Below are 12,802 nucleotides of genomic sequence, written 5' to 3' on the forward strand. Positions count from 1 at the left end.
TAAGGAGTATATAGAAGAATAATTAGAGATAAGCCACTTTTCAATTAACTGCTACCTGCTGCTATTCACTGGTGGACATAAATTACTGGCAGATAATTTTATTCTTGTATTACTTGAGAACCTTTGGACATCATCTGCTTGACCTAAATTTTTAATAATGTTATAAAGCCCTAGTTATATATAAAAATAATGATTTTGGACTGCAGTTCTTTATTAAAGTTCCCTGCTCTGTATTTTTCTGGTATTCGGCTCAGCATATGGATGTTTAGTGTTCTTTCACTTTGGCTATAGAAACTTGCTTTCTAAACCTTAGCACGGACCGACTGACATAACCTGTAAGAATGGAGAATGGGATGAAATAGAGAAAAGACTGAGATCTGTTCAAATGAAATCATGACCAAGTTTTTGACAAAAAATAACAATGCTTATTCATGGATCTGTGACTGAATACAGTCCAAGTCTTTGCTTTTGCTGCATCCTTTCTTGAGCTCTTAATGATTGCGAAATGCAGGATGTACAGTGCTTCCATTTGAAATCGCTACGATTTCTTTTAAACTCAAATCTAACCTCAGTCTAATCCAAATAATGCAAATGAACAGAGAAATACATTTTTGCTCTTAAACATTAGCAAGTTTTTTACTCTGTAAAATGCTCAATCAGCAAATTCAATATAATATTCAGTAGTTAAAAACTGATTAGCAGGAGTGTGTACTTAGTGTAAAATTAGTTCTTTCTATATTAGGAGTGAACTTGTGCCATATTCCTACTGAAAAAGAAAAAAACAATATATTCATACATAGCAGAACTCCACCAATGACAAGAATGAGACTTTCTTTTATATGGAAATTAATGTATTGGGTCAACTAGACACTTACAAAAACAAATGCTTATAGCAACTGCTGTTACTAAGTACTTAGCCAGCCAGCAGTGCGGATCACACTGTGGAATAGGCGATAACTGCTCTAAGTGCCGTGGTTAGACAGGGATGTAACGTGTAGTCAGCATAATTTTGACTTATTTTAATCTCCTATTTTCTGCTAGCATCCTGTTCTACAATTTTCTCTCTACGTTATATGCCTAGACCAAAAATGATGAGTCATATATCCAGTAAGTTCTCCTTTCAATCCCATTTTCTCTTTGGGTGTTGAACAGAATTTATTTTGGCATGAGATGCACTTTGGACAAGTTATTACAGTATTACATGGGTTTAACATGATACCATCCTCAAAGAACTAATCAAAAGCACTCCCCTTTAGTGAGAAATCTGTTTTGCTAATCCTAAATTGTGGAGAGTCCCCATCACTGGAGGTTTTTAAGATGTGGTTGGACACAGTGCTAGAAAATCTTACCTGGGCTGTTTCCCGGGAAAGGTTGGACCAGATGATCTTTTGAGGTCCCTTCTGACCTGGGCTCTTCTATAATTCTAAATGTTCAGACACATGGAGAAATCCTTCTTGTATCATCAGAGTTGTTTAAAAATCATGAGAATTAGTTTTTAATTATTGGGCATTAAAACATCTTCAAGTTTTTAGCCTTTAGGGTTTGGATTTTCATTCTTTCCCCCTTCACCATGCTGGTTAGACTTTGTTTAAATACAAACTGAGACTCTTCCACTATGACACGACTCATCCAGAAGATGTTTGATCAAAAAGTCATGTTGTTAAATTAGGAGAGCAATGGAGGGGCGGTATTATTATGGGTACATCTGACCCATTGAGTCTAATGGATACCAATAAAGGCCACTTCAAATGGGAAACAGTGGTTGCAGATGGCAGGCAGCACCATGAGACCAGCCTGTGAACATGTTGGTGTTTGCAGATTGGCTCTAAATATGCTGCAAACTAAAAAAAAGGAACTTTCATGGAAACAAAACCCAGCTCCTCCAGTTTTCAGGTGAAAAGAACTAAGTCCTGGAAGAGTAAAATATGTTCCTCTCCTTGCAGGTGAAAGAGCAGCTCACTGGGGAACAACTTGATGGAGATGGTGTTGTCCAGGAGCAGGTGGGATGGAGTTCAAGCAGATTGGTGAATGTTTCCACAGGGTAACAGATCAGGGTTTGTCCAACCATATCTAAATATCATGTCCTTCTGAGCTATATTGAAATACTCAAGGGGAAAAAATATTATCTGGTCTTTGTCATAAATGCAGCTAAGCTTTCTTCTCAACTATTCCTTGATATTGATCATCTCAATACAAAGGCACTAATAGGGAAATATGAAGTGCTGTCCGAAGAAAACCTACAAATGGATTTTCAGGGGTTACCTTTGATCTAACGTTTTCCACTTTAATTAATTATTAAAAAGAAGTTAGCTTATCTGTAGGATTTAATTAAACAAATCAATGCCACTTTTGAGTAACAGAAGTAAAAATATTATTCTTAAGCTAGTGCACTTAAAACATCCACAAATTTCTCTAATATTTCTTTAAAAGTGCTTTCAAGCTGAGAATCTGTTCTATGGCTGAGCTGGAGGAAAATTTAATGGCTGAGTTAAAACCCTCTCTCCCGAAAAGTAGGAAGCCCATAAAGGGTGGGATTGCCATAGGCAAAGAAGGAAATGATTACAAGGAACAGATAAGGAGTTCATTAGAGCCAAGGTCAAGAGAAGGAAGAACCTTAGAAGTATTCTGGAAGTGATGATAAACCCACCCATGAAGGCATCATTATCTAATGGGCTGATATATAGTGATACAAGTGTCTGCTTGTATTTTCTTTTTCCGCATGCATGGATTTCTAAAGTCCAGTCCCATTTAGGATGCACGCCCATGGAATTTGGTGATGAGTTGAAAATAAGAATGCTGTGCAATTTTTTAATAAGAAACTCTAGGTGTGCCTTTGCAAATTTTGAATTCAGATTCACTTTAGATCAGAGCAGGCACCCCAAAGCTTTCTTGCTTGTTGCAAGTTTATCTAAATCTCTTGTAATTACTTCAGCTCATTGTCTTCTGAGCTCAGCCAGAACCTGAAAGTGCAAAGGTGCATGAAAAATAAAAATAACCACTTTATCAGGCATTTCTGAACCTTAAAGGAAGGGTTTGGGTCAGGGTAAGCTTGAGGGATGAGCATTTAGAAGTTCTTATTTTCCCGTACAGGTTGTCCACCTAAATTTTACGATAGTGAAAACTGTCTGATTAAATTGCCTGTTTTTCTGTTTGCACTTTGATAAATCACTTTTATGCAGATAGTAAAACACACAGCAAACTTGGCAGTTTCCAGACTGGTCCATTATTCATGTTCTGCCTCTCTCTGTGCTGAAACCAGACTTAAACACAGGAATTGTTCCCTTTTTGTGCAGTGGGAGGAGCACTGGCCTGGAGCACAGGCAGGTGCTTGGGGACAGGGCTGGCTGGGAGCAGAGGCCCTGGCAGCATCGTGTCCTTGGGAAGCACCTTCCAAAATCTGCACAAACTTGTATTTCCAGCCCTAAAAAGAAAGGATCCCCAACTGGCAGCGCTCAGAGAAGGAAAAACTTAAAGTGATGAAGAGCCGGACCAAACATTTCAACTTGTGCCTCATTTTTTTTTTTTCTAAAGTTTTAAGATTTCTTAACCGACTTTTTTTTTTTTGCTGTGTAAGGTAAAACAGGCCCCAGGCAACTTTAACTTGCATGACCAGCATTCACCAACCTTGGCAGAAGCACAAAGGTCGCATTTAACTTCTCACACAGGCGAACTATTGAACAAGGTCTTCTATGTACTAGGAATAACAAGGATTTTCTTTACCATCTATTGTGTAGGTTTCTTCTTTTCATCTCTTCTTTCCTCCAGAGAATACACTGATTTTCCATGAAACAGGTTCCCTTCACAAGACTGAATATAACTGCTCAGTCCTGCCCACCCTTAAGGCTGTGGTGGGAAGAGCAGCTGAGAGTTTGGAGTTTAAGTGTGAATTTTAGTTTAAAAAAATTAAAGAATACCTGAAAAGCAGAAGATAATGGGAAAATGTATTTATAATCTTGTTTGACATCCTGATCTCAAAGAATGATGCTTATCGCATTGCTCCTGAGATCCAACAATGTGTATTTTACTCTATTAGAATACTAATTCATGTGAAAATCTAACATTAATGAACAGAAAGATCAAATATAACAGTGAATTTGACTGTTCAGGTAAAGTAAAATATTCATAGAATTTTATTTGTATGTCAACATGATACATACAATCCAACTGGAGCTGAAGGTTGGCTGGGTGGAAGGATGATGGCATTGGGATCTGTCACCTCATCCGTGCCACTCACCAAGGACACGGTGACACAGCCCCAATTTCGAACCCTTTTGGCAGGTAGGATTAAAACGGAGCAGGAACCCACCACGGGTGGTGGTTATAACGGTGTTCTGAGCAATGTCCTGTGAGCAAAACTCGGAGCAGAGCTACGTGAATTTGCAGATGCACAGATGGGGAATAGCTGGATGAAGGGGAACTGATTTACCCTGTAAATGGAAATGTTTTGGGGGAAGGACCGTGTGGTTTTGCTGTGTTGAGGAGAAATCGTGCTTTCCTGCAATAAAGTGCTGCAGTTTTGTGCTGCTGAAAATTCGTGCTGTTATATCCTCAGCCTTGATCAGCACGGCTGATCTCCACTGTGGGACATAGTCCTTTTTGGGCTGTTCTTTCAGGTGACTTGAAATGGCTGGAGGTTCATTAGTCCTGAGAATATTACAACTTGGTAGGAACACTTATAATTCAGTTTTCTTTTATTTTCAAGTAGAGGGAAAATGTTATCTGCTGCTTGCTTTATTTACAATAAAAGCTGTATGGGCATGAACTGGAGTTTATTACTGTCAATAAGCTTGTGGAAGGCTAGAAGGAGGAGTTATTACCTTTTTAATCAGCAATTTCTTTATGCAGAAACAACGCTTGAATGGACTGGTAACAAGATGCTGAGCCACAACTCTGTGCTAAAGTGGCTGAAATTTTATTTTGTTTTATTTTTTTACATCATTTTAACCTCCATAAGGCTTTATGCTGAAGATCACTGAACATAAACTGTGTTGGGTGGCACCCGCTTCCCGAGCGGTGATAAGCAATCAGCTCTGTGGCAGCATATTAAAAGGCAACCGTATCGACGATGCTCTTTATTGCCTAATCAAAATATTTCAGGGTTTTTACATTTTGCAAGGCTGACTTGCCAAAGGCTTCCTCGAGCCGCACATGCTGCTGCTTTGTCTTGCTTTTCTGCCTTATTGAATCCCATTAAAAGACAAACAACTCGCGCAGTCGTTAGGCACCGCGCTGACAACACCTGTCAGTCTGTCACTCCGAGTCACAGGCAGATACCGTGGAGCTTCATTTGGGCAGAATTAAGAGGAAAATAGAAAGAAACGTATCTGGGGCACCTGTTGTCAGCAAAGGAGTGATGGGATTATTATTGCCCAAAATGAACTCAACGTGCTGCTCAAAGGCAGCCGGTAACAAGTGCTGTTGTACTTAATCAATGCTGTTGAGCATGGTCGTGGATTTTCAAATATTTTCCTGATTTTTCATCAGGAGGGGGTGTCTGCATCAGAAACATTCAGTTATGCACACCCTGGAAATGCAAACCCAGGCACATAAACAAATGCACTGGAAATGCTCATTCTTCAGTGATTAATTGCCATTAACCTCACTTGTGTTTGTGACCTTGCAAAGTGACTAACAAGTACTACTTCAATCCCCAGAGATTTGATTTGCTTGAGAAGGACTATTAAAAGGATTAAGGATTAATTGCAAGACTCTTTTTTTTCCAAGAGGGAAAGGTTTATTATTGTATCAGGTGTCTACACACAGAGAAAACATCTTTTCTACAGAGGTAAAAGATTAAAGGGTTTGAAAGCAAACACTGTAGATACTCTTTCTTGAAAAATGTGCAGTAGCTCTAAGTCTGGTTGTGTTTGGTCTTTTAACAGCCGTTATTCCAACAGTTATTACTTAGTGACTTGCATGTTCAATGAAGCCTGTGCAAAAACAATTTGCAGTTTTGTCTTTATTTCTATTTTAAATCTTTGATTGGTTTCAGTCTAATTTAGGTTATAGAGAAAGAAAATGGAAGAGATCTCTGGTAATTCTGTATTACCTTATCTCGGCTGAATGAAATGCTGTTGTTCAGATCTGCCGCTCCTGGAAGCTGCTGAGGAAGGTCACCTCAATGGGGATTTTCATGGAAATTTGATGGTTCCAGGTTGTTCTGACCTTACTGATGGGAAAACAGGGCAGTACCTGATAGTCTATGAAGTCTGTCAGTTATTGATAAGTAAAATTTGGGATATATATTCTTTACATACATTTTAAAAAATGAGAGAAAGCAGTATGTAGGGTAGGGAGAAAGAGCAAAGAAATCGCATAGGACACAGTCCATGTGGTTTATTTTCATACATGTGGATTTCAAATTCAACTTAATTATTTTATTTCTGCTGCTGATTTGTTAAAGACCTATTACTACTAGTCCTGCCATGTAGCTTTTAAGAACCACGGCATACCTATTAATGCATTGTGTTTTCAATTAGAAGTGAAGAAATCAGTATAGAGTTGGTTGCTATTTTGCAGTTTGAAATGATCTTAACTTGACCCACCCTCCCTGATGTCGAAGGTAAATTAAGAGTTGATTTCACATCATGATCCCACACTATCTGGATGCCCAGGAACCGGTTCACATCCTGACTCCTGGATATTTCATGTGGACTTGCAAGACTTTATTATTTAACTCATCCATTCCCATAGCAGCACACAAACCACTGTTCCACTGATTGCATTCAGACAATAGGTTCTCTTTTGTTTTTCCAGACCTCCATGTCATTCTAGTTTCTCTCTTATTCAGTCTGAATTAGCTTTATTTAATTTATTTTTCATCTTCCGTCCTATACCACTGTTGGACCCAGTGTTATGGTGAACCTCTTATCCCTGTATTGGAAATTTGTGTAGCTCTACATGGCTCTCATGCTCCTTCCATGCCCCGTGTGAGCCCAGGGTGGGTCACAGCATCTGTATTTAACAGCTGGGCTGATAAATGTAACCTGAGTTCATGAGATGTAGAAAAATAACAGTAAAAACTCTTCTCTTTTAATAAGCAACTGCCAGGCTGATTGCCATCACCCATTTCCCTGCTCCCTCATCTTCATGAGGCATCTTCTAGGGTGAAATGTCAGTTTTATGGGGACGTTGTCGCTGACCTGAGATGAAGTTGGATGCAACTCCAAGTGCTGTTTCTTTACAAGAAAGCTGCCTTTGTATCCAAAAGCAAACATCAACACTGCATGGCTCTTTCAGCCGAGTTTCACCTGTTGATTTTGTATTACCAGGAACAGAATATCTGATCTGCAGAGGGAATAAGGTTGGCTGGGGTCACAAATCACAAGCAAAACCACAAACGGCTGCACAAGGGATGGGACTGCAGGTGACAGTTTTTTTACCCTTTAAGAAATGGTCCAACCCAAAATATAAAACTGCCAATGTTTTTCAGACTTCATGATTTTACAATATCATAGATAGTGAATAGTTTTTCCATAGTTTTTTTTTTTCTTTGTGTTCATTTTTTTGTTCCATAAACGTGAAACTTTAAGAATTTTTCTAAGAGGTTTTAGAGCAAAAAGGGATTATGAACGTCTTCTGATCTCTTATTATGCATGAGATTGGCATAAGAACATTATGCAGTGATCTTTGTCCTGACATCAATCTCAGTCTGCTCCCTGTCCTTCTTCTGCAGAGGGATTTGATGCAAATCTTTATTTATTGGGAGAAGAAAGATCTTTCTGATACTTCATTAAATAATCCAGTTTAAATAAGCAAGCAGAGAGCTCACCAGATAAATGAGGCTATATATACCTGCATGTTACTGCACTTCTTCCAAAAAGAGGGCTTTTAGTGCACTTGACCAGAGCATTAGATTTGCTGTTCTCTCACAAGGAAGTGATGACTTTTATCAGAAATTTGAAGGGAAAAGGGAATTGTGATTTGGGGTTGTCATTCTGATGCCCACGGTGCTGGCCGAGCCCTGGAGCCAGCGGGTCCCCACAGGTGATGGACACGGGTGCCATGAATGCGGGAGGACTCTTCCCTTGCACAGTAAGCCAGAGGGGAAATGTTTTGTGCTGTACATTGATTTCCTGAAAATATGGTAATAAAATTCACAGCAATATTGCATGTGGGGGAGGCAGGACAATAGGCTAAATCGCTTCTGTTTATGTGGAGCACAAAGGGATTTTGCTACTCAATATGAAGATAAAAGAATGGACAGCAGAAAATGCAAATGTTTATTAGTGGTGAGAACAAAGGCATTTTTAGGTGTGGTGTCCACGCTGAAGGAAATGAAATATTGTTCTGGGATAGTCATAGGCTTGTATTTTGACAAAATCAACAATGAGGAATAGGATTTGGGTTGACTTAAGTATTTGCTTTAATCCTCACTGAAAAAACTGAACTCTGATTTAGCTTTCTATCTCCTTTCCTTTTAAAATGTGGCTAAATTATTAAATGTTGGAACTTTTCTAGTATACTATCATGACCATCTCAAGATGTAACACTTTAGCTTATCAGAGTTTTTAATTTACCTCGTTTGTGCCTTTGCAGGTAATCTGACTTGAATTCCTGAACAGTTCATTGTTACAAACCGAGAATTTTTCTACAAACCTAGAATTTCCAACTGTTTCCCACCTGCAAAATAACAATTTCTCACAATTCTAATCATACTGAGAAGCAATCTCTTGTGTGGTGGGGGGAATAATGAGGATCGTGACCATCATGGCTATACCTGTACCCAATGGGAAGGGTTGGGATGGCAGGCGGATTTACAGTGGTCGTGCAAGGTAAGCAGCAAGAATTTATTATGTACACAGCTCACGTTTATAAAATGCGCAGCTGTATTTATTATTAAATGATTTTGCTGGCATTTCAATATTCAATTAATTCAGCGTTAATAGACTCCAAACTCTCTCCAAGCATTTCCATGGCATGCAGGAGCTGACGTTTGGATGAATATGGGAGTGCAGAAACTGCCCTGAAATGCAGCGTGTGAACACGAGGTGGCACCTGGATCCCATGGACCGAGCAGCAGCCCAGCCTGGGGACACTCTCTACACAATCAGAGCACTTTATTTATAGATTTCTGCTGGAAAGCAGGAGAAACTATGTGAAGATAAGACATGTTTTTGACGCAACGTGTGGACTGTTTGCTTTTTAACGCACACTCTTCTGCTCGAGGTTGAGATGCTGTTTGGCATTAACTTTGTGCAGTTTCCCACGGTGAGGATGTGTCTGGTGCTCATTGGGAACCTGGGATCAGTTGGGAACCTGGGATCAATGTCGCCTGGTTTGCCCCGGCAAGACATTTTGGATGTAATTAACTTCTTTTCTCTCCTCTGGGATTTTAGCTGTAACCATCAGTGAGGCTGCCATGTAGATCTTTGGCGTGGGGTTTGTTCCCTGTTTTGATCCTAAAGGAGTTTGTTCTTTCTTCATTTACATACAGAGCAGTATTGTGGAGCATTTGAAGTCTGCAATGGGCTTTCTGGTTGGGATCCTGGTGAGACTGGTGGGGTGGTGGGTGTCCAGGGCCAGGATGTCTCCCTTGCCAATGTTTTTGGAGAAATGTTTCTGCTTTTGAGGTTCGTTGTCTTTTTTCAGAAGCTATTGACTTAATTTTTGTCACCAAGTGATTTAGCATTTCTTAGGCAACAGCTCCCTTACACTTCCATGTGTGGCTTTGCTGTCCAGAATGGGAGATTTCTGACATTCAACCCTGTTTTGCCCAGCGTGACATGGTCCTGAAGCCTGGTCACCTGCTCCCCACCACATCCCTCCTCTCCTGGGGGCTCCCACCACCTTGGCACGGTCACTTTATCCCTACAGAAATTACCCCACTCCACCAACATGCCTGCATTTCAGTAGGAATACCTAACTAATTCCATAATACTAAATAATTCCAACATTCCTACAAGCCGATGTGGTTTATTTTGCCATTAATATACATTTGTAATCTGAATTTCAATCTACGAACTTGTCCAAATTAATATTGTTGTTTCTATCACAACTCTGATCCTGTCCCTGGGCTGGCAAAGGTTGGAGAAATCAGCTCCATGTGTTTATTCACACAAGTGCTGGTGCGAAGGAGCAGATCTCCCATTCCCCTCTTGTCTGAGTTGAAGGGCTTATAATATAAAGCTGCATAATGTGTGTGAGCTGGAAACAAAATGTGCCTGGAAGAGGAAATGCAGCTACAGAATATTTTTTAAAATGTGAATTCAAAATCTCTCTATTTGAGGAAAACGTGGCAAAAGGTATGTCATGTGCTGTGGGAAGGATGCTTGCTAAGTTAACATTAAAAAACCCACAATTTCCTGCAAAACCTAAGCCAAAAATGCCAACAATTCACCTCCACCTGCTTTAAATAGATCAGGCTTTGAATAATGAAGTAATAAATTCAATCTCAAACAAATTTTACTCCAAAAAAGGAGAAAAAAGACTGCTAGTGATTTCACATTAGCATTGAGTTGTGACATGCTCATCCATTACAATAAAAACACATGAAGTTATGATAAACCTAACTTTAAAATGGAAATGCCAGCATCAAAAATTGCTGTGAAACCGTTGCTCCCTCAATGAGCTGATTGTGCTGTAAATTTGATTGTGCTGTAACTTTTCAACAATTATGAAAACATTTATGCATTTTTATTAGCACTTCTAAATCATGCGAGGTTTTTATTGTTGAGTTATAAGAGAGAGGAAAGCCTAAACATATGGTAGAGATCTTCAAAGTTCTCAACATAGGAGAAAGTAATCATTATCCTTCACTTAATTAATGTCATGTTTAATAGCGTATTATTTTTCTGCAAAGATTTAGCATGCTCCCAGGGAAGGAGACGGAGATCACTGGTGGCTGGATAACCTTTTCTGGTCTCAGGAATAAAACTGCAGCCCAGGGTATAATGATTATTAATAACAAGGGATCATCTCAGCACGCTACTGCCAAATCCTGTAGACAAGAAAACCATGAGGGGAAGATCTGTGGCTGGAACAAACTGCCCTGGCCTCGTGGGATGACTGCTGGGACAAATTAAAACCCTGATGGTAGAATCACAGAATAATTTGGGTTGAAGGGACTTTCCCAGCTCCCCCAGTGCCCCCCCTGCCATGAGCAGGGACATCTTCACCAGCTCAGGTTGCTCAGAGCCCCGTCCAGCCTGGCCTGGGATGTCTCCAGGGATGGTTCATCCACCACCTCTCTGGCCAGCCTGGGCCAGGCTCTCACCACCCCCATTGTGGGTCAGGCTTTATTCACTCCTAAGTACTTGGGCAGACCTATTATAGAACATGTCATTAATTAAAAGGGATTTTCTCTAGATTTATACCAGTTTTAAGCAGGAATTGATCTGTTGTCTAGCCTGAGCCTGTTCTGTGGCATACCCTTAAAACTTCTCTGGTTTTGTGGTACTGGCTGTGCTGTGAGCAGCTTGTTTTACCCAGAGAGAGCCTTTGTCCTTTACCCACACAGCTCCGCAGACACTGGCGACTGCAACACATGCGCTCACCCTGGATTTGAGAAGTGCCGACAGAGCCTCACTTGCCTTTTAATATTCAAAAACCCATCTTGTCCTGCAAAGGGAAAGGCAGCAGCTGTTCCTGTTGCATCTCCAGCTCCTTCCCACTCCCTGCGGATGCTCTGCCCACGGTCGGGTTCCTCTGTCGCTCTCGGGTGTAGCTCCACGTGGTGCACGCTGTGCAGATGGCTGCGCATTTTGCTTCTCTGATCTGGAGTTTTCGAGCAGCGTATCTGACTTCTCCAGCTTTTCTTCCTCTTCAGTTGCTGCTTTGCAGGCTGGAAGGCGTTGCTAAACATTTAAATGTTTCGCAGCAAATGGCTGTGTTGGCTGACAGCGTTTCAGTTCAGATCCTATTAACCAGGTGACGTGGACCAAGATGTGACTCTTCTGCCCTCATGCAAGTCAGTGGTTTGATGGTTCATTTATTAAAAACAGAAAACAACCAATGTACATGCAGGTTCCTTCTCTTTGCAGGTGATACAGGAGGATGTTTGGACCGCACTCACCCAGCCTGAGCCAAGCTGGTCCCACCACGGCCAGAGGGTCCCACATCCCCGTGACATGGAGTGAAGCCCTGGGACCTGCAGTCATTCAAGGCACCAGGGAAGTTTTGTAAGGAAAATCACATTAATTTTCTCCAGAAGCACAGTACAGGTGTTTACAGCTTGTATTCCCCTTTATTTAGCTTGTTAAAAAGTTGCTGGAATTCACTAGTGAAACAGAGCTGGTCAGGAATGTGATGCTCAAGGTGACTGTTGGTACTTACTGCTTCAGCTGCATCATGCTGTGATGAAGGCTCCTGCTCACTGATGTACTCCCCTGTTTTCCTTTCCCAAGTTTGTGCTCATTCTTTTCCTCAGTTTAGATTTTTTCCCCACTGTTCTATTTTTCCTTTTCTAGTTTCAGAGCAGAACTGGGCTAACATGGAAGTTTTGTTGCTAGTTGAAGCCAGCTTTGATGTATGGATCTGATGGAAGATAAATAGGGTCAGTGAGGCCCTGAGGAAGGAGCTTGTTGTCTGACCTGGCTATCTGGTACTGCAGACCACAATGCGCCTGTTCTTTTTTTATAAGCCACTGAATAAAACCACCAAGCTGGTTTCCAGCTCCACTGTCCGGCACCCATGTCAACTAGTGCAATCCCTGCTGGGATGACTCATGTGCCTATGGATGGGGATGGAAATTTTGGGGTTGCCTGTGCTGTGACAGGATCATTTCCAATGACATGGTGAGCATCATCCTGATGTAGGAACAATCCCAGCAGCATCCAAAGATGTTGGCTGTGATCTGCCCCCC

The 12,802-nt window shown here is 40.8% G+C and overlaps 1 long non-coding RNA gene across 1 annotated transcript in view; it reads left to right on the forward strand.

The window, feature by feature from the left end:
* The first annotated feature begins 1,981 nt into the window (after positions 1 to 1,981).
* The window catches only part of LOC135580228 (uncharacterized), a 29,722-nt gene continuing 18,901 nt past the window's right edge, over positions 1,982 to 12,802 (forward strand). The window contains exons 1-3 of the long non-coding RNA XR_010474577.1: positions 1,982 to 7,366; positions 8,539 to 8,774; positions 11,982 to 12,119. This is a non-coding gene — a long non-coding RNA (uncharacterized LOC135580228). The remainder of the gene's footprint in view (positions 7,367 to 8,538; positions 8,775 to 11,981; positions 12,120 to 12,802) is intronic.

The sequence above is a fragment of the Columba livia genome, chromosome 9, assembly GCF_036013475.1.
Source record: "Columba livia isolate bColLiv1 breed racing homer chromosome 9, bColLiv1.pat.W.v2, whole genome shotgun sequence".
NCBI lineage: Eukaryota > Metazoa > Chordata > Aves > Columbiformes > Columbidae > Columba > Columba livia.